General features: G+C 42.3%; 1 protein-coding gene and 1 non-coding gene across 5 annotated transcripts in view; one reads left to right on the top strand and one right to left on the bottom strand.

Moving 5' to 3' along the window:
* Positions 1-18,647, top strand: part of Smyd3 (SET and MYND domain containing 3) — a 567,702-nt gene that overhangs the window by 70,473 nt on the left and 478,582 nt on the right. The gene's annotated exons all lie outside the window — the stretch shown is intronic.
* LOC141414353 (U6 spliceosomal RNA) lies at positions 13,135-13,238 on the bottom strand. Its single transcript, XR_012439406.1, has one exon. It is a non-coding gene; the product is annotated as a U6 spliceosomal RNA (small nuclear RNA).

Here is an 18,647-nt window from a genome sequence, read left to right as displayed (position 1 = left end):
TGTCCTCATACCTTCCCCATACCTTCCTCTTCCTCTGCTTGTATGGCCGTGGCTTGTTCTGGTGAGTGCTGCTCCATCTGCTCAGTCCACCAGTGTTGGCGTTCCTCACAGTGTTGCTCTGGACTCCTTTCTTTTGCAGACATGTCAAATCCTCCCAGGAAAATGACATTTGTTCCCTTAGCTTCAGCTATCATCTATTCTTGATGGTTCCCAGATAAAAACTCTTACCCCAGATTTTCCTGAATCCATACCCATTCTTCGCCGGCTTCTGGGCAGCCCCAGTGAGTGAGAAAAGTCACGAGATGTCCCGAAGCCCCTTAGATCCTCTCTAGGGATTTGCTTTCCACTTCTCTGGCAGTGTCATTTCATATTCCACTGTACTAAAGTGCTGACTCTCTGCTCTGGCCCAGAGGTTGCACTTTCCTGTTGTGTTCTCAGGCTGCAGGCCTCTGTTTGTTATGTAGACCCCATCTCTCACAGATGCCAAGACAGCTCTGACAGCGGGATACCGGAGCTTTCCTGGATCCACTTAATCTACATTAACTTGTGCTTTTCAGGAACCCCTCTATTTTATTGATACCCATCTAGTGACATTATTATGCCAAATGCCAGAAGACAGACACAAGGACCACATGTTGGTGATTCTATTTATGTGAGCTGTCCACAGTGGGCAAAGATAGATTAGTGGATACAGGCTAGGAGGTGGGGGTGGGATGGGACAGGAGCAACTCCCAGTTGACACTAAGGTTTATTTTTTGGGTGTTTTAAAATTAGATTTTGCTGATGGCTACACAGGTACACACTAAAACTTATCAGATCATGTACTAAGATGAGTGAATTTTATGGTAGTGGTTTCTTAGAAAAATAAGTGAAACTAAAATAATTCAGCTGGATGGTAGGTATGGTAAAGTTAATACACAAAAGTCAGAGCCTTCATGAACATAAGCAGTAACCAGCTGGGATATGTATAATGGAAGAGGAAGACCCAATAGCAGCAAAAGTAATAAACTCAGGAATTAAACTTTGAAAATGTACAAAACTTATGTGGAAAAAAAACCCAAATAAACCTTTAAAACACAGCTGAAAGGCTGTGAGGTAGAATTGAAGAAACTGAAGGTCTATGATGAAAGATGTCATTGAAGTCATGAAGGACTCAAGTGTGCATGGTTGTTAGGGATGGGGCTTCAAGAAGCACTGTGAGGAAGTGGGAAGCAAGGCAGGACAGAACGAGGTCAGTCCTGGATGTGCTTTATACAGGCTACTGCTGTCCCTCTGGGGACCTTGGTGAATCTCCTAGAGTCCACCTTGGAGTTATCTTACTGAGGGCAAAGAAGCCAGGTGTTTATTCTTGAACTTTGTCCAGCCATGGAGCTTCCTTCTGCTGGATGTTCTTCCCTGTCCCAGGCACACTCCCAGCCAGCGAATGCGCTGATAGAGTAGCTGTGGCTTGCAGAAGAAAGCCAGAGGCGGGGTAGGGGAGTGGTGAGTGCTGTGCTTGTGCTGCAGTGGCATTTCCAGTGTCAGTGAGGTGTGGAAGGTGTGCTAGTTTCAGACTCTGCTGAGAGATAGATGACCCATGGTCCTTGTTGTCTCTCCACTCCCAGGAGAGCCGTGGTCTTCTCTGAGTGTGAAGGGGCAAATTTGTTTGGTTGTGGTGTAGCTTGCTTTTCCTTTCTCCTGTTGAAAAGAGGCAGGGCTCTTCCACTCACCACAGGTGTGTTCCCATGCCCACTTGGAAACCTGCTCTGGCTCTTGGAAAGAGCTGGGCTGTTACTGCTGAGACATCTTTCATCACATAAGGCCTGAGTTTTTGCTGATTAAATGTAACTGATAAGATAAAGTATTGATAAGATGTCTATTTAATTTTAATTTTATTGTTATTTTTTGAGCTAAGGTTTTGCTATATTGCCCAGGCTAGTCTCGAACTCTTGAGTTCAAGTCGTCCTCCTGGGGGGGTGGGGGCAGGGGGGAGAAATGACCCAAGCCTTGTATGCACATATGAATAATAAAAAAAAATAAAAAAATAAAATTATAAAAAAAAAAAGTCCTCTTGCCTTAGCTTCCTGAGTATTTGGGATAATGTGCCTGGTGCAGTTTTGTGTGTGTGTGTATGTGTCTATCATCCATCTACTTCTTTGCCTATGCCAATGTGAACTCTAACATATTCAATACCCGAACACTGTTATCACTGTATGAAATAAAGTATATAATTGTATGTTTTGCAAACAGAAATGTTTATGTGATAACTTTTTGAATGTTGACTGAGAAGCTGTAGAGTGTATTAAGATACATAATGGTTGTTTTAGTTATTTTTCCATTGCTGTAACAGATGTCTGCAATAATCAGCTTAGAAGGAGAGAAAGTTTATTTTGACGTACAGTTTTGGAGGTTTCAATCCATGACCAATTGATTCCGTTGCCTTGGGCCTGTGGTGAAACGGCACATCATGCATGGCAGGAGTGTGTGGGGTGGAGCAAGCCCAAATACCTGACAGGCCTGTGCAGAAGAAGAGGGAGGGGAAGGGGTAGAATCCCACAATCCCACACCCCTAGTGACCTACCTTCTTACACTAGGCCCGCCTCCTAAAGGCTCTGTCACCTCCCAGTAGTACACATGGGCCCTTACGGGACGCTTAGCCAAATGTAGCAGGTTCTGTGAACCAAAGTTGGCAAAATTACTTTGCTTAATATTCTTATTATAATTTCTCAATTTCTAATTTTATTGATTAAATAAAATTAGACTTAATAGTTCTAAGTTTATTTAGGGAAGTGTAGCTCAGTGGTAGGAATATATGCCTAGCATGGACAGGCCCTAGGTTTGAGCTGCATGGCACACACACACACACACACACACACTACACACACACACACACACACACACACACACACACTACAGAAAGTTTGTTGGGATGAGAACTATTAACAGTAAACCAGTTGGCTAATTAAGAGTATCTCTTAATTTTGAAAACTATGCCCAGGTATTTTGTGACAGATTGAAAGGGAAGCAAAGTGGAATGACTGTGACATTTTTGTTCATTAGTGAGGATGCTGGCTGCCAGCTTTATTCTCAGAGAATGCTGTAGCACAGTACCTTAAATATGTTGCTTGTTTGGTGTTTTTGTGCCATGTTTTATTGAGTGTTTTTGTGTTCCGTTTGTATTTTGCTTTCTGTTTTGCTCTTTTCTTTTGATTCCTGCATTCCTTTGAACTGTTTTTGAGATTTCATTTTCTCTCTTCCTTTGTTTTCTTAGATGTACTTCTTTGTTTCTTCATTGTCTTATTGTTGCTTTGAATTTAAGGTGCTTATCTCTAATTTATAATCTACACAAAATACTACTGCACCTCTAACATGCACTGAATCTAAGGACCCACAGCTGCAGACTCCATTTCTCCCTCCTGTTTTTGTCCCATTTTAGTCACGTGACTAAATTTTACTGTGTGACTCCATGGCACATTTCCTTATTATTTCTCTAGACAGTGAGCTGTCTTTCAGATAAAGTTGTAGGCTGTGAAAGTAGCTTTATGAATTTGCCCCGACGACATTTCCAGCACTATTCACTTCTTTGTGTTTGTCTGAGTTTCTGACTGGCACCCTTGTTTTCCTTGGGCCAGAAGTTTGCGATTAGCATCTGTTCTTCACATTTGTCCTACGTTTCTATTTTGCCTTCCTTTTTTTTTGTTGCAGTGTTGGAGATTGAGCCCTGGCTGTGTGTGCTAGGCAAGCACTGCATTCCTGAGCCACTCCTCTAGCTTTACCTTCTTTTATTGAGGAGAGGAGTAACTAGGGTTTGAACTCAGGGCCTCATGCTTGCTAGGCAGGCACCCTACTACTTTAACCACCCTGCCAGCCCTTCTCTCATATATTTTTGTAGCTCAGGCCCCCACCTCATGTGGCCAATCTTCTGAGGGAGGCACTCTGTACCTATCTTGCATATAATTGTAATTCTTTCAGCTGTGTCTTCTAAACACTACTTTGTTTTTCTCCATAACACCTGCCCACCTATCACTTTGTGATGTGCTGTCTTTGTTTATTGTTTTGTTTCTTCAGTTGAATTTTAGATCCTTTTAGGAAGGAGTTCTGTCATCACCTTTTAGAACAGTAGCTGGCACATTGTAGAGGTTCAGTAGATTTTTGTGGCAAGAAGAAAGAAAGACTTTAGTTCATTAAGGAGGTGGTTGTAGAAATTTTGTGATGAAGAGTTAGCCTGTCAAAGGACAAAGTTATAACAGTCTGTAAGCATGTAAGGTTCATTTTTCATGTGATCTGCATAAAAATTGGTGGTGAATGTTAACCAAGTAAGAATGCAGATCTGAATGCTGAGCATCAAAAAAAAAAAAAAGAAAAAAAGAAAAAAAAGAGCTTAATTAGAATATACAAGTCACGTTAGTGGTCCCTCTGCAGGGAAAGTCTGCTACAGTACTGTGGCTTAGAACTTTCTTGTTGTTCCGCTGGAGGCGTGGCTCAAGTGGTAGAACACCTGCCTAGCAAGTGGAAAGTCCTGAGCTCAAATACCAATACTGTCGTCCCCCCCCACCAAAAAAACCCCAAAAAAACCCAAAAGCCTTTTTTGTTGTTCCAACGTCTACAGTGATTGGTGACCCTGTGTGAATGGGAAATGTGGTATGAGCATATGAAGTTTGAAGATGGTTCATTTTTATCAATATTCTACACCAAGTTAAGTGTTTTCCCCAGGGGGGAAAACGTGGCCTTACTCAGTGACTTAAACCAAGGGTTCCTCAGAAACTCATATGTGAGGGCATTACATTGGATGGGACATCAGAGATACCAAGAAGTACGGGGTGAACTTCTACCCAGTGCACTTACATGTGAGGAGTTTATACCCAAATAGATGCAATTCAAGATATAACTATATTAATCGCGCATGCAGGACATTAAACAACACAGAGTTAAAGAGCATGTTAGACCACCATAAAAGTGACGCCGAAGTTTGAATAATCATAGTGAGACAAACTATACAGGCTATGGTGTTCAGTATTTTTATTTTAAATTGTGCACCCCCATTTTTTTCTTCAAATTGAAGTGAAATATGTAAAAATTGACACAGGGCCTTGCGGCTGTCTTTAGAAGTCACCCTGTCCCTAGGAAGCATCTCCTGTGGAGTCCTGGGGTGCGTGCTCAGGCCAGCCCAGTCCCAGTCCTGCTTCCCTGGTGCAGGGAGCCGGTTTTCGCAGCATATGATTCAGTCTGCAGGCTGAGGCCACACAGCAAGGGTCCCATGCCCAGGCCTCAGATGTGGGGCCAAGTCGTTGACCGCATGCAGCTGCTGTGTCAGGTGCCCCAGCCTCAGAGTCACCACTGTGATTTGCATTCAGGGCAGGCAAATGAAGGGTGACATGTTGGTGGCTGTGTTTATTTATTTAAGATTACAGGGGGCTGGGGAATATTATAGCGTTGGAACGTCGGCAGGCTGGCTTGACATGCCTGTGTAGTTTGCAATCCAGTCCAGTTGCTCATCCAAACGAACATACATTTCTGCGAGAATGTTGACTTTGAATCAGGGTACCTGAGGTGTTTCTGTGCTAGTTTTCTTCTGAATGTGAGTGTGCTTCTTACATTTTGAGTGTATAAAATGGAATATCATTATTGAATGTAGTTGTGTAGAATTTTTAAAAACTCAGCATTAGGTCAGGTGCCTGGTGGTTCACGCCTGCAACCCCATCTACTCAGGAGGCAGAAATCAGGAGGATTGCAGTTCAAAGGCAGCCCTGGGCAAATGGTTCAGGATACCATAGTTTGAAAATATCCAACACAAAAAACAGGACTGGTGGATTGGCTCAAGTGGTTGAGCTCCTGCCTCTCAAGTGTGAGGTCCTGAGTTGAAAATCCAGTCTCGCGGCCTGTGCACATTTGTCCTAGAAACCTAACTGAGAGGGATGGGAGATTAAGAAAGGACAAAAGGCAGAAGACAAACATGCAGAAAACTGGGGTTAGGTGGGCTGGGCATGCTGATGGAGACACACAACAGCCGTGTCTACCTCCAGTGGGTTTATTATATACAGCGGCAAGCAAGGAGTAGAGCAGCAGTTCTGAGGGGAGTGACATTGTAGTTATTGGGAAACAGGGAACCTGCAATCACTACTCTCTGGACATAAACATCTTAGGAAAAGCAGCTGTGCTGCATTTTGCCCTCGCTCCCTTCTGCGGCTGGGGCTGTGCTAACTCAGCCTGCAGACATGGGTGTGTTTATGTCAAGTTCTCATAGGCTTCTCATAATCTACTCTCCACAATCCAGTACCACCAAAAAATCCCAAACAAACCAAAACAAAAAACCACATTACTGTTTTTCTTTTGGTGGCACTGGAGTTTGATCTCAGCTCTTTCTCTTGTTAGGTAGGCTTGCTACCACTTGATCCCCCAGTCCTCAACATTACATTCCAAAGATGCATTGATATTGTTGCACATAGCTTTAATTCATGTTTATTGCTATATGATATTCCACGGTGTAGCACATACCATGCTTTGTCCCTTTTCATGCCATGGACTTCTGGTGTGTTTTGTGGTTAAAGGGTCTTAGAATTGTTTATACCTTTAGGTGCATTATTGTTTGAAAACAGTGAGGGGAGGAGATAAATTATCCACATCTCAAAGAAGGAGGGACCTGAAAGAGAGGGCCTGGGAATACAGGCTCTGCAGTATTTGAGACAGGAATAAGAGAAGAGAACACAACTGGCAGCATTTTCTGAGTTCTGGAACAAAGCTCGTACCATCTATTTAAATAGTGAAGAAATGGACAGACCATGGAACTGTATGGCTAGTACGAGGTAGGAACTGAGAAGTGACCATTCTGATCTGAGTCCTTGTGCTGCTTATACACAGGGCTAGAGCCACGAGGATCACGTGGACCCCGGGGGAGATGACATATACAGGAGAGGAGGGCACCCTTATTCTCTGTCCCTTAGAACAAAAAGGTCAGTGTAGTGCAAGGGAGTTAAATGATGGGAGCTTTAGGATAAAGCCTCCTGCCTATCGATGTCAGCCAGGAACTGTTCCCACCCTCTGTTCTGCATGGGCTGAGGCTCCATCATGGTCAGCGCATCTGATGAGCATGGCACAGGGAAGCTTTGTGGCTTCACTTGGTGGCACCTCAGCTGTTGTGAATGTGAAGGAGGCATTGATTCGTAGAAACCTTTGGGGCTCAGGATTGCTGGAGTCTGCCGGATCGGCCTCTGTGAACCTCCCTAAGCCTTCCATTTGGTCTGAGAGACAGAGGGACCCATGTCCCATGCCACTGAGGCAGCTTGCGCTCATGCGGGGATCGTTTAGCAGCGCTGTGAGCTCTGAACAGCCTCATTTCACATTTGACCATGGGTTTAATAAATTTCAAATCTAATCTTGAATGTGCTTATTAGGACGAATGCATATCTGGGTTCCAATATTAAATGTTTGATCTGTTAAACCTGCAATATTGCGTTAATGTTCCTATGATTTCTACGAAAATTTTGCAGCTCTGCCTTTTATCATTCTCATGGGAAATGAAAGGACAAAGTTGATGTGTTATTTAAGGAGGTTGTTTGTATCCTAGGATAAAATGTACAATGACTAACCTTAAGATACTTCGAGTTGCTGGAAGTCGCAAAAATTACTACTAGTGTGTTTTCAAACTTTATGGTTACTGTATGTCATGCTTTATTTAATTGTCGAATACTATTCATGTTTTCTTTTTGAATTCTCTTTGGTTACTTAGAAATTTTCTTAAAGCTTTCGAAGGAAGCTTTGCTTTGAAAATGATCACCAAGGCCATCTACTTGGGAGGCAGAGGTCAGGAGGATCAAGGTTCAAAGCTAGCCTGGGAAAAAGTTACACAGATCTCAAGAAATAAGCCAAATGTGGTGTTCATATCTGTAATCCCAGCTATATGGGAGGCATAGGTAGAAGGATTGTGGTCCCAGCCTGGTCTTGGCAAAAGTGAGAGTTTAAAAAATATAGCCTAAAGCAAAGTGCTTACCCTTGAATTCAAATCCCAGAAAACGAGAAAAAGATCATGGAATTAATGTAAGGAAGTAAGAGTCTTAAGAGCCTAGGATCTTGTAAAACTTCAAGTTGTATTCCTTTTTTTTTTTCATTTTTCTTTTATTATTCATATGTGCATACAAGGATTGGTTCATTTCTCCCCACTGCCCCCACCCCCTCCCTTACCACCCACTCCGCCCCCTCCCTCTCCCCCCCCCAATACCCAGCAGAAACTATTTTGCCCTTATTTCTAATTTTGTTGTAGAGAGAGTATAAGCAATAATAGGAAGGAACAAGGGGTTTTGCTGGTTGAGATAAGGATAGCTATACAGGGCATTGACTCACATTGATTTCCTGTGCGTGGGTGTTACCTTCTAGGTTAATTCTTTTTGATCTAACCTTTTCTCTAGTACCTGTTCCCCTTTTCCTATTGGCCTCAGTTGCTTTAAGGTATCTGCTTTAGTTTCTCTATGTTAAGGGCAACAAATGCTAGCTAGTTTTTTAGGTGTCTTACCTATCCTCAACCCTCCCTTGTGTGCTCTCGCTTTTATCATGTGCTCATAGTCCAATCCCCTTGTTGTGTTTGCCCTTGATCTAATGTCCACATATGAGGGAGAACATACGATTTTTGGTTTTTTGAGCCAGGCTAACCTCACTCAGAATGATGTTCTCCAATTCCATCCATTTACCAGCGAATGATAACATTTCGTTCTCTTCATGGCTGCATAAAATTCCATTGTGTATAGATACCACATTTTCTTAATCCATTCGTCAGTGGTGGGGCATCTTGGCTGTTTCCATAACTTGGCTATTGTGAATAGTGCCGCAATAAACATGGATGTGCAGGTGCCTCTGGAGTAACAGTCTTTTGGGTATATCCCCAAGAGTGGTATTGCTGGATCAAATGGTAGATCGATGTCCATCTTTTTAAGTAGCCTCCAAATTTTTTTCCAGAGTGGTTGTACTAGTCTACATTCCCACCAACAGTGTAAGAGGGTTCCTTTTTCCCCGCATCCTCGCCAACACCTGTTGTTGGTGGTGTTGCTGATGATGGCTATTCTAACAGGGGTGAGGTGGAATCTTAGTGTGGTTTTAATTTGCATTTCCTTTATTGCTAGAGATGGTGAGCATTTTTTCATGTGTTTTCTGGCCATTTGAATTTCTTCTTTTAAAGTTGTATTCCTGATGACAAGGTTCTTTTGATTCATAAACTTCAAGTTTTATTAATTTCCAGTGTGTCTGAAAATTATAGTTGCATAATTTCCTTCCATTTACCTTCGTACTGTTGGTATTTTCCAAGGAATATGTGCCTAGATACCACGTGATTTGTAGTCCTCCTCTTCTGTGCTAGAATAATGAAATACAGACATAACACACTGGGTCTTTTATTAACAGTTAATATTGTCCTGTGGTTGTTTTGTCATTTGCTTTGTGTTTAATAAATCTTTCTTTCTTTATGTGTGGTACTGGGATTTGAACTCAGGGCTGCGTACTTGCTAGGCAGGCGCTCTACTGCTTGAGTCATGCCCCCAGTCATTTTGCTTTGTTTCTAAAAAATACTTCTACTTTTTTAAAATCTCAACTACAGTAACCATAAAGGGACAAGGATTACTCTTCAGGAAATAGCCAGGAAACTGCATTGTATCAAAATGTAGGAAGTCATAAAACAGCACAATTAATGACTGATATCAACTGTAACAATTGTTTCTTAAAGTTGTCTGAAAAGCTCAAGTAATTTTTTATGGTGCTGATGTTTGAACCCAGGGCCTTGCTTATGGCAGGCAAGCTCTGTACCACTGAGCTATACTCCAACCTCACAGGTAATTAAAAAAAAATGGATTTGAAACAAAATGTTCAAATTGGAGTGGTAGCTAGTGTAGCTGCAAGGATTATTTGTAAAAAATACCTGTTACAGTATTTTAGTTCCTTATAAGATGATTTTCTGGCTAGACCAGACTTTGTGAAGACAGAACTGTTTCTGTTTGCTCCATGCTTATTTCCCACTGCCTGTCATGGTATCTGGATAAATAAACAAATGACTTCTTGCACTGATGACCCAATCTTAAAATTAGTCACCTAGCCATTGAGCATTTTAAAAGGGTTATGTATCTTATGTATTTTTGATCTTGGCTTTTTAATAGTCTAAGGAAAACAAAGAGAAAGATGAAAGTTGTAGCATAAAAAGTGTGTGTAATTTTAGTTGTCTTGTTGGCTGACTTGTTGATGTCAGATTTTGAAGGCTTGAATGCAATGAATACATGATAAATTCATAATGTGAATTCTCTGATTTTCCTTCCCAATCATTCCTTTCTAAGCTTGAGTTCTTTGTCCACACGAGCCTCTATGATTGATGTCAGTGCATCTTGTTACAGGTGGATCATCTCTGGTGAAGTTTCCAAAATGGCTTGTTCTCATGCCTAGTTTTTCTCATCTTGTTTCTTTTTCATAGTGCTATGTCAGTAGTAGTTTTACAAAATATATTAAATTTTTTGTCTACGTGAAACCTTGAGAAAATCTACTGCTATCTTGATGGCTCTTTCGTGGCATGACGAGCTGTGGAGGCAGTGGCCATGCATTATTCTTTTTACTAAGAGTGGACAGAGATCTAGTGTTGAATCACGTTTGGTCCATCCATCTCATACAGCTGAGCTTAGACTATGATTCTCCAACTCTTGTCTCCTTGGCTCTGTGAGTGACTCCCGGTTTTTCTTCGTTCACTTTGCATATCCTGTTCTCAATTCTGTCCTCCATCGGTCGTCCTCCTTTTGGCTTTTGCATTTCCTTATAGCCCTGGCCTCTTCTGCCCCCTTCCCACTGATCTGAGCCTGAGTTATTCAGACTGGTTACTGCCCCCTGAATGTACTTGTCCCTTTGTACGTGCTTTGCTGTCTGCCACAAGCAGTCTTTGCCTTATCAGCAGGGTGGAGAGCTCTCCTAGCCTTAAGAAACACCCATGCAGCTCATTTGGCAAGCTTTTCTTGACATCCTCACTACCCCATCTTATAGATGTCTCCATTATAGGCTTACGGTACCTGACTAGAGTTTTTTCTACTAGACGTGGTGGGGGAATGGCAGTAATAAATATATATATTTTTTGTTTTGATGATGAAAAGCAAGGGACTTAGTTTAGAATAATTCCTGTGGTTCTGAGAGACTTTTCCAATGCAGACCATGAAAGGTACTATTATCTCAAGGAGTTAGGAGACCACAGAGCCAGCATTCTGTGATTATGTCCTAAAAGGCAAATGGGAAATGGTGCAGTACAGAAGTTATAAGGATTCCAGATAGTCTCTAGAAATTTGAATTCACAGTACCACACTCTTTATCTTGTCCTCAGCCACACTGCGTAAAGAAGTAGTGTGATTCTCTGTTCACCTAATTCAGTATGGTTGTTGACTATGTAAAAGCAATGGTCATCTTATAAATATCAGAATAAACTGAAGCATCATAGTTTTCTGGTTTTATTGAAGTTATTCTGAGTTAGTTCATACACAGGAAGTGGAAGGTTCCCATGTGTTGATGTCGTAATCCTTTGAACTCAGAGAGCTCTCGGAGGATCCAAACAGGGAACAGGAAGGAACTCAGAGACTGTGTTTCCCTAAGTAATTAGTAGTTAGCCTGTGGGAACTAAAGCTTTTCCGTAACAAATAATCAGGGAGCTGAGAATCTACAACTAAAATTCCTGAAGAGTACAGGACAGAGGAAGAGGGTGGCATGTGGTGCCAGTGAGATACAGATGTACATGTTCCTGAAAAGTCCAGTTTGCACAAGTAGTGAATCTCTATCATTTATTTGTGTGCAAGCAACTCGTACTTTCATTGTAGTCTCTAGGTACATAGGTACACCAGGTGTTCTCAGAGGCCCTCGTGCTTTGGGTTGTGTTTCTAAGGCCCATGGTGAGGGGATACAGGAGCCTTCACATCAGAACCCACTCCTGAGTACACTCTTCCTCCACTCACCTTCCTTTTTCCTGGTGGACCACCTCAAGACATTTTATTTACTTCCTATGTTTAAGTCAGGTTTTACAAGCTACTTCTTTCTCATGCACCCAACACAGGTGCGTCACACCTGTGTGATGGCCTGCTTTTCTTCTCCTGGTGGTGACAGAGAAGAGGCACAGGTTGGAATCTTCTTCCTGCCTCCACAGTAGGGATGCACACAATCATTCGTGAAAACACGATAGTTAGTGATTTGGTCCTCTCTATTTGTGGAGAACTCCTTAGGTTCATTTGTCTCAGACTGAAGGGAAGTAGAGAAACCAAAGATTTCCCATGGGAAATGTGCTGTTAGTGTCAAGGCTGTTGTTCATGGAGTGTTGAGTTGTTTCAGGACAGAGCAAGATGACACATGTCTGTACTTGGACTTTGACTCTGTGAGGTTCTGTATGTTAATACACTTAGTCTGTATGTTGTAAGAGGTGCACTGTGTGTTTCTGAATTGGCTCTTGGAATAGTGGTAGAGATGCAGTTTTCAGTTTTAAATATGGGGAGTTAGACTCCTTCCTTGGCTTTAAGCCTGGCTGTCCAAGGCAGACCTATGGAGAAGTGACCAGTACTCATGTCACATGGTGAAATGTAACTAAACTCATGAGTTGGTCGCTACTCTGTTTATTATCAGTCTCTTTACCGGAACAGGACTTAGACTTGATCTCTGTCCTAAGCCTGGCATCCAGTGAAATATAAAACCAGGTTTCAAAGACTGTGAAAGTGGTGAAGATCCAGCCTCTCCCCAACATTGAAAATGTCCACTCAATGGATGAGCATCTCTGCAGCGAGGCAGTTCAGTGCTTCTCTTGTTAAGTTTGTGAAGTACACAGGAATCCAGGGCACAGAGTCAGGCTGCCTGTGCTCAAGTTCTGGTTCTGCCATGTAACGCCTGTATGATAATAAGCAAGCTGAATTTTTAAAAACTTTAAATTTTTTTTTGGCAGTACTAGGGTTTGAACTCAGTTCCTCATGGTTGCTGGGCAGGTGCTCTACCACTCAAGCCATACCCCAGCACTTTTGCTTTAGTTACTCTTCAGAGAGCATCGGCTCTGGGGTCAGCATCGGGTCGAGATTCCTACCTATGGCCTCCCATTTAATGGATTACAGGAGCACACCACAACACTGCTTAGTCTTATTTTTAATTTAGCCTTATTTTTATAGTATTTATTAATTGTACAAAAAATACGAATGCTTCATGAATTTGTCGTCATCCTTGTGCACAGGCCATGCTAAGTCTTCCCTGTATCTTTCCAACTTTTAGTATATGTGCTGCTGAATCGCAGCTTATTTGTTGGAATGGGATCTTACTAGCGTTTTGACCTTGAACCTCTATCCTCCTTATTTCTGCCTCCCAAGTAATTGGTATTACGGGGTGTACTACCATGCCCAGCCCAGGTTTTATTTTTTTAAAGATAGTTTAAAAAACCTTCATTGATCTTTAACTCATATCCCCTACAGTGTTTGGTTCCTGACAATACTGAATCCAGACCAGACTTCTGTTTCTTTTACTTTCCCATATTGCACAGCACAAGTCCATACACCACAGCAATTTCATTTTCACTCCATCTCACCAAAGTGCTCCGTTTTTCATCACAGGCAGTCTTTGCTGTAGCAAGCCTGTAACCCTAACTGGCGGTCTTCGGGAACTGAGCTATGGCCCCTATTCTGCTGCCTTTGTAGTCAAAGTGTGGTGCGTGACCTGTGGGGGCACAGGACTAGGGTTTGAATTCAGGACCTTGCTCTTGCTAGGCAGGCACTCTACCACTTGAGCTGCGTCTCAGCCCTGGCACCTTGTTGGAATGCAGGAACACCCACTGCAGCCCGAGGGGACCAGCATCTGCGTTTTTATGGGGTTTCCCATAAAAACAGGGTTTCCCATAAAAACCCCATAATGTCTACTGCTGGTGTCCACTTTGTTTCCGTTCAGGGACAGTGTCCTCCACATTCGGGCAGCTGCTGTTTGCACAGCACTCTCCACTGGACCCTCCACATAGCCGTTCTTATCCCCTGACTTCCTTTAGGGCAAACACCTCTCCTGTTTCAGTGACAGACACCAGCTCCTTTCTCTCCAAGTAATATGATGTAGTTCAGTGTGCAGGGGTTTGAATGGAATCAAATGCAGGAAGCATTAAGCTCTAAATAGTTATAAAATACTGCTTAAAAATGCAAAATACTTTAGGCTGCTAGTGCTATGCCAGTGCGGAATAATTTACCTATTAAGTCTAGTTTGAAGAACATTCTGGAGACAAAGGATAAATTTTCAATGTTTGAAAATTTGAAAGAGTTTATCCAATAAAAAGGCCAGACAGCATCTGTCCCCTCCAGAATCTTATTTTTTTAAATGTGTGAATGAAAGGTTTCTTTATTAGAAACGCATCAGGTGTTTATCACCCGGGTCACAGCAGCGTTACGTAATGTCCCATGGGGGAAGTTATTCTAAGGCAGGGAGGAAATCAGCTTTGCAGCTACAACTCTAACCTGTGACAACTCACAAGCAGGAGGATTGATTGACTCCTCAGTCTTTTATCACTGGGATATTAGAGTGTGTTTTTCCTTATCATTTCTCTTTCAAACCAAGGTTTCTTAAGGATAGTAATTAGCGATGTTATTGATATACACACAGAAGTGTATTTTCAGGTTCTGTTTCGAGTGTACTCTTATCTTCTGTCACTCATCTTTATATTCCCATAATATTCTTTGCTTAGAGCATTATGGGAATTATTTTTTCCTGTTTCAGTCTCAACTTATACATGCAATGGACCTTAGAAGGTTACAACACCTGACCTGAGAGAAGGATGAAAAGCACATTGTCTAGCCTGGGAGGAAGCTGCTTTCTGAAGGGCAGTTATCTCTTGGGTTCCATATGACACTACAGCTCCAAAACAGACAATGTTTTATTTTCTGTTTTACCCAGAAGATGATAGTGGCAATGGAAACCTGTTACCTAACGCCATATATAAATGGAGAGTGAAGGTCAAGTGTGTTTCCTGCACTCCATCTCTTGTCTATACCACCTTTTTTTATCAGGCCCGTGTAAATGCCTGCGGGCCCTGAGGCTTACTTTTGGACATAATGACACCTCCCTTCCAGATCATTTAACTTAGTTTAGTGCCTTTCCCTTTCCCCTTCCCCTGACCACAGGTTTCTCTGCTGTGTCTCCCTTCCACTTTGCTCTTGATGTTCTACAGATATGAAGACCTGAGTAAAAACTGGCAGCTTTGCCATGTACAGGTTAGGGCAGGCGGAGCAAGGGTGTTGGGATGTACACAGTGTAAGAGGAGGAGCAGGGTTGTGCTGAAAGTGATTATTTGTGGATGCTGGTCTGTTAAGGAAGCAGGGAGACATGGGCAAGGGTGAAGGGAAAGGAATGTGAGTCTCCCCTGCGGTGAATGTGCACTAGCAGCGGGAATGTGTCTGGTTGGGGACTGACCGAGTGCTCATCTCCTATGTGCCCTTTCACTGTTCTTTGGCTGGTGACAAGAGCTGCTACTCTGCTCATTTTCTCCTGTGACCGGTGGTGGTACTCAGTGAGGAGGGAGGCCGGTGGTGAGGATGGCAGCTCTTTCTTGGGGTAAAGCCATAAGGTCTTTCCTGTGACCAAATATTTATAAGTCACCTGTTAATTGCTTGGCCATGTACCAGGTGCCAAGAACTCCAACCTGGAGCTACCGTTACAGAGGAAGTGAGGACAAGAACACAGGAAGAAGCACCGAATGAACCTCAGAGCAGCCCAGCCTAGTGAGGGAGGATTCTGCGGTGACTGACTTCAGTTATCCTCAAGTTTAAATATCCGGGGACGCCAGACTTTATGGCAGCTGTCTTTTGGAAAGACAGATGAACTTTGAAAAATTCAATGGAAGACACATTTTAAAAGCTTTTTCTAGTTTTTACTTGTCACTTTAATTTCAAAATTGCGCCACTGAGGATAAGACATGACATCAAAAGCCAGTTTGCAGTTTTTAGAAGTAGCCGTTATGAAGAAAATGGTAGATGTTTGATAGTGTGATAGTGTTTGATGTGCTGTCTGTAGTCCTGGGCGGGCACAGTACTCGTCTATTTTCATGACTTTCTCATTGGCTTTTGCCTTTATCCGTATACCTTTCTTGTATTCCTGAGGCACCTGTGTACCTGTCCTCTTTTGCTGTAGTGTTGTTAATGCCTCCTACTCCTTCACTAGCTTCCTGTTATCTGTAATTCTGCTTCTGCAGTTTCAGTTACTCCCGGTCAATGATAGCCTAAAAATATCAAATAGGAAATTCCATAAATTTTCAGTTGCATACTATTCTGAGCAGCATGCTTAACTCTTATTCACCCTGCTCTGTTCTGCCTGGGGTGTGAGTTGCCCTTTGTTCAGCATCTCCAAGCTGTCTGTGCTACCACCCATCAGTCATGGAGTAGCCAAAGGTCACCAGAGCCACTGCTGTGGATCACGGTGCTTGTGTTCAAGTAACCATGATTTTACTTAATAATGACTCCAAAGTGCAAAAACAGGAATGCTGGCAAACTCAGATCTGCCACAGGGAAGCTGTGAAGTGCTTCAAGTATTTATCACCAGAAGCCTGAGTGCAGTACAGTGATGTATTTTGAGAGAGCAATTCACAGACTTTTATTATAGCAAAGTTAGCATTGTTTTGTTATATTATTCTAGCTATCTCTTACTGTGCCTACTTTATAAACTATTCCTTATCAGAGGTAGGTATGTACAGGAAAGAAACAATGTGAATATAGTTTAGTCCTCTCTTTGGATTCAGGTTCCTCTGGTGATCTGGGAACATATCTCTTGTGGATAAGTGTGGACCCCGGTACTAACACCCTTCACCAGTAAGTGTTATGCCATCTTGCAAGCCTTTACTAGAATCTTACATATTTAATTTTTTTGGTGGCACTGGCGCTTGAACTCGGCCTTGTGCTTGTCAGGCAGGTGCTCTACCACTTGAATCACACCACCAGCCCCTTAACCTTAGATATCTTAAATTTGAAGTTTCGTGTTGGTGCAATAAACTAGATCTTTCTCAATTAAAAAAAAAACCAAATTTATGTAAAATGACAACTGCCATTTGAAAATGTCAGTTTGTTGAGTAATTGGATTGATGTCAGTGCTCTACTTTTTTGATTCATTTCTCTTTGGCTCAGTTTGATGTAATGAGCTAGTATATATAGGTTTGTGTGTGTTTATGTGTGAGTGTTTTCTGACCTAAATTTTATAGAGCAGGGGTAAGACATCTTGATATTTTGACTGCCTTCCAAAAAGTAGCATCATGACTGCTTTTATGTCAGATGTTAAATTTTGCTGCCTACAGTTCTGAGGACAATATATTTTTAAACCACAGATGTTTCATTTCCAAAATGACTGCCTATAAATCCATTTCAGATAGGGCTATTGGTCTTCCTTCATGTTCGAGAATGTTTTCTCCTCTGCTGTTTCACTTAGTTACAGCTCATATGTGGTACTAAACATAAGAGCATTGATAATTTTGTCTCCCTTCTTCACTGTCGGTCACAGTGTCTCTCATCACTTCCATGTCATTTCTAGGTTTGCTTCATAACCTATACGTGGTACAACAATTTCACTGATGTACTTAATATCCCCTGGTTTACATGTAAGCATATCCTGGGTTTACTAACTCTTTTAAATGTTTTCACCTTTAACAGAAAATGAAGACACTTTTGGATTGTGTTTAAGCCTTTATTTCCGGAGCCTTTCCTGGGACTCCTGAAGCTAGGGCTGATCTCAGTTCTTTGGCTCAGCTCTCTACTGTCTGCTGACGAGCAGGTGGGGAAGAGCCTCAGCGTGTGAAGGGAAGGACAGCCTGCCCTCCAGTTCTGACCCCTGATGGAGGCCTGGCCAGGGGTGGTACAATCTGGCCAGAGTGGATTGAGCCTTGTTGTGGAATTCTTTTGCTCTTCCTTTCTATGGGAAGCACAGAGCTTTCATTACATTACAAGGAAAACACTTTCCTCTGCCCCATCTCCCTCTCCCTGTCATACAGTGGGCTGAAGTAGCACCGGGAATTTACCTGATGTGTTTTTCTGTGTGCCATGCACTTTACATTGAAAGTGTACAGTGCAGTTTTTAGTAAATTCACAGGGTTGTGAAACCATTATCACAGTAAGCTTCAGAGCATTTTCACCACCCGAAAAAGAAATTCAGAACTCATTAGACACCCTCCATCTTCTGCAAGTCTCCTATGCTAATCCATTTTCTGTATGGACTTGAATCTTCTGGATGTGTCCTCTCAGTGGAGTTATATAATATGTGATATCTTATTTTCAAGGTTCATCCATGCTGTAGCATGTATGGCTGCTTTATTCTTTTTGTGACTGAGTAATAACCCATTGTGTGCCTGTATCAGCTCTCCCTCCTCCCATTTGTCAGTTGGTGTACGTTAGTTGTTTCTGCTTCTTTGTTATTTTGAATAATGCTGTTATGCACATTCAGTTTTTGTGGCCTTGGGTTCAGGGGCTGAAGTGACCCTTGTGCCTCAGCCTCCTGGGTGCTGGCACTGCAGGTGTGGGCCTCCACACGCTGCCTACCACTGTGCACCTTCAATGCTTTCCCATTATTCGGAATGCTGCTCTCCTCTTAATTCATTTTATTAATTGATGAATTCATTCCTTCATTAATTAATTCATTTGCTAATTATTCATGAGCAAATTCCTACCCATCCTGTCAGTCTAACTCCCCCCAAC

Source organism: Castor canadensis, chromosome 11 (genome assembly GCF_047511655.1).
Source record: "Castor canadensis chromosome 11, mCasCan1.hap1v2, whole genome shotgun sequence".
In the NCBI taxonomy this organism is placed as follows: domain Eukaryota; kingdom Metazoa; phylum Chordata; class Mammalia; order Rodentia; family Castoridae; genus Castor; species Castor canadensis.
Note: the sequence above shows the minus strand (reverse complement) of the source record. Positions and strands in the feature narration are given on the sequence as shown.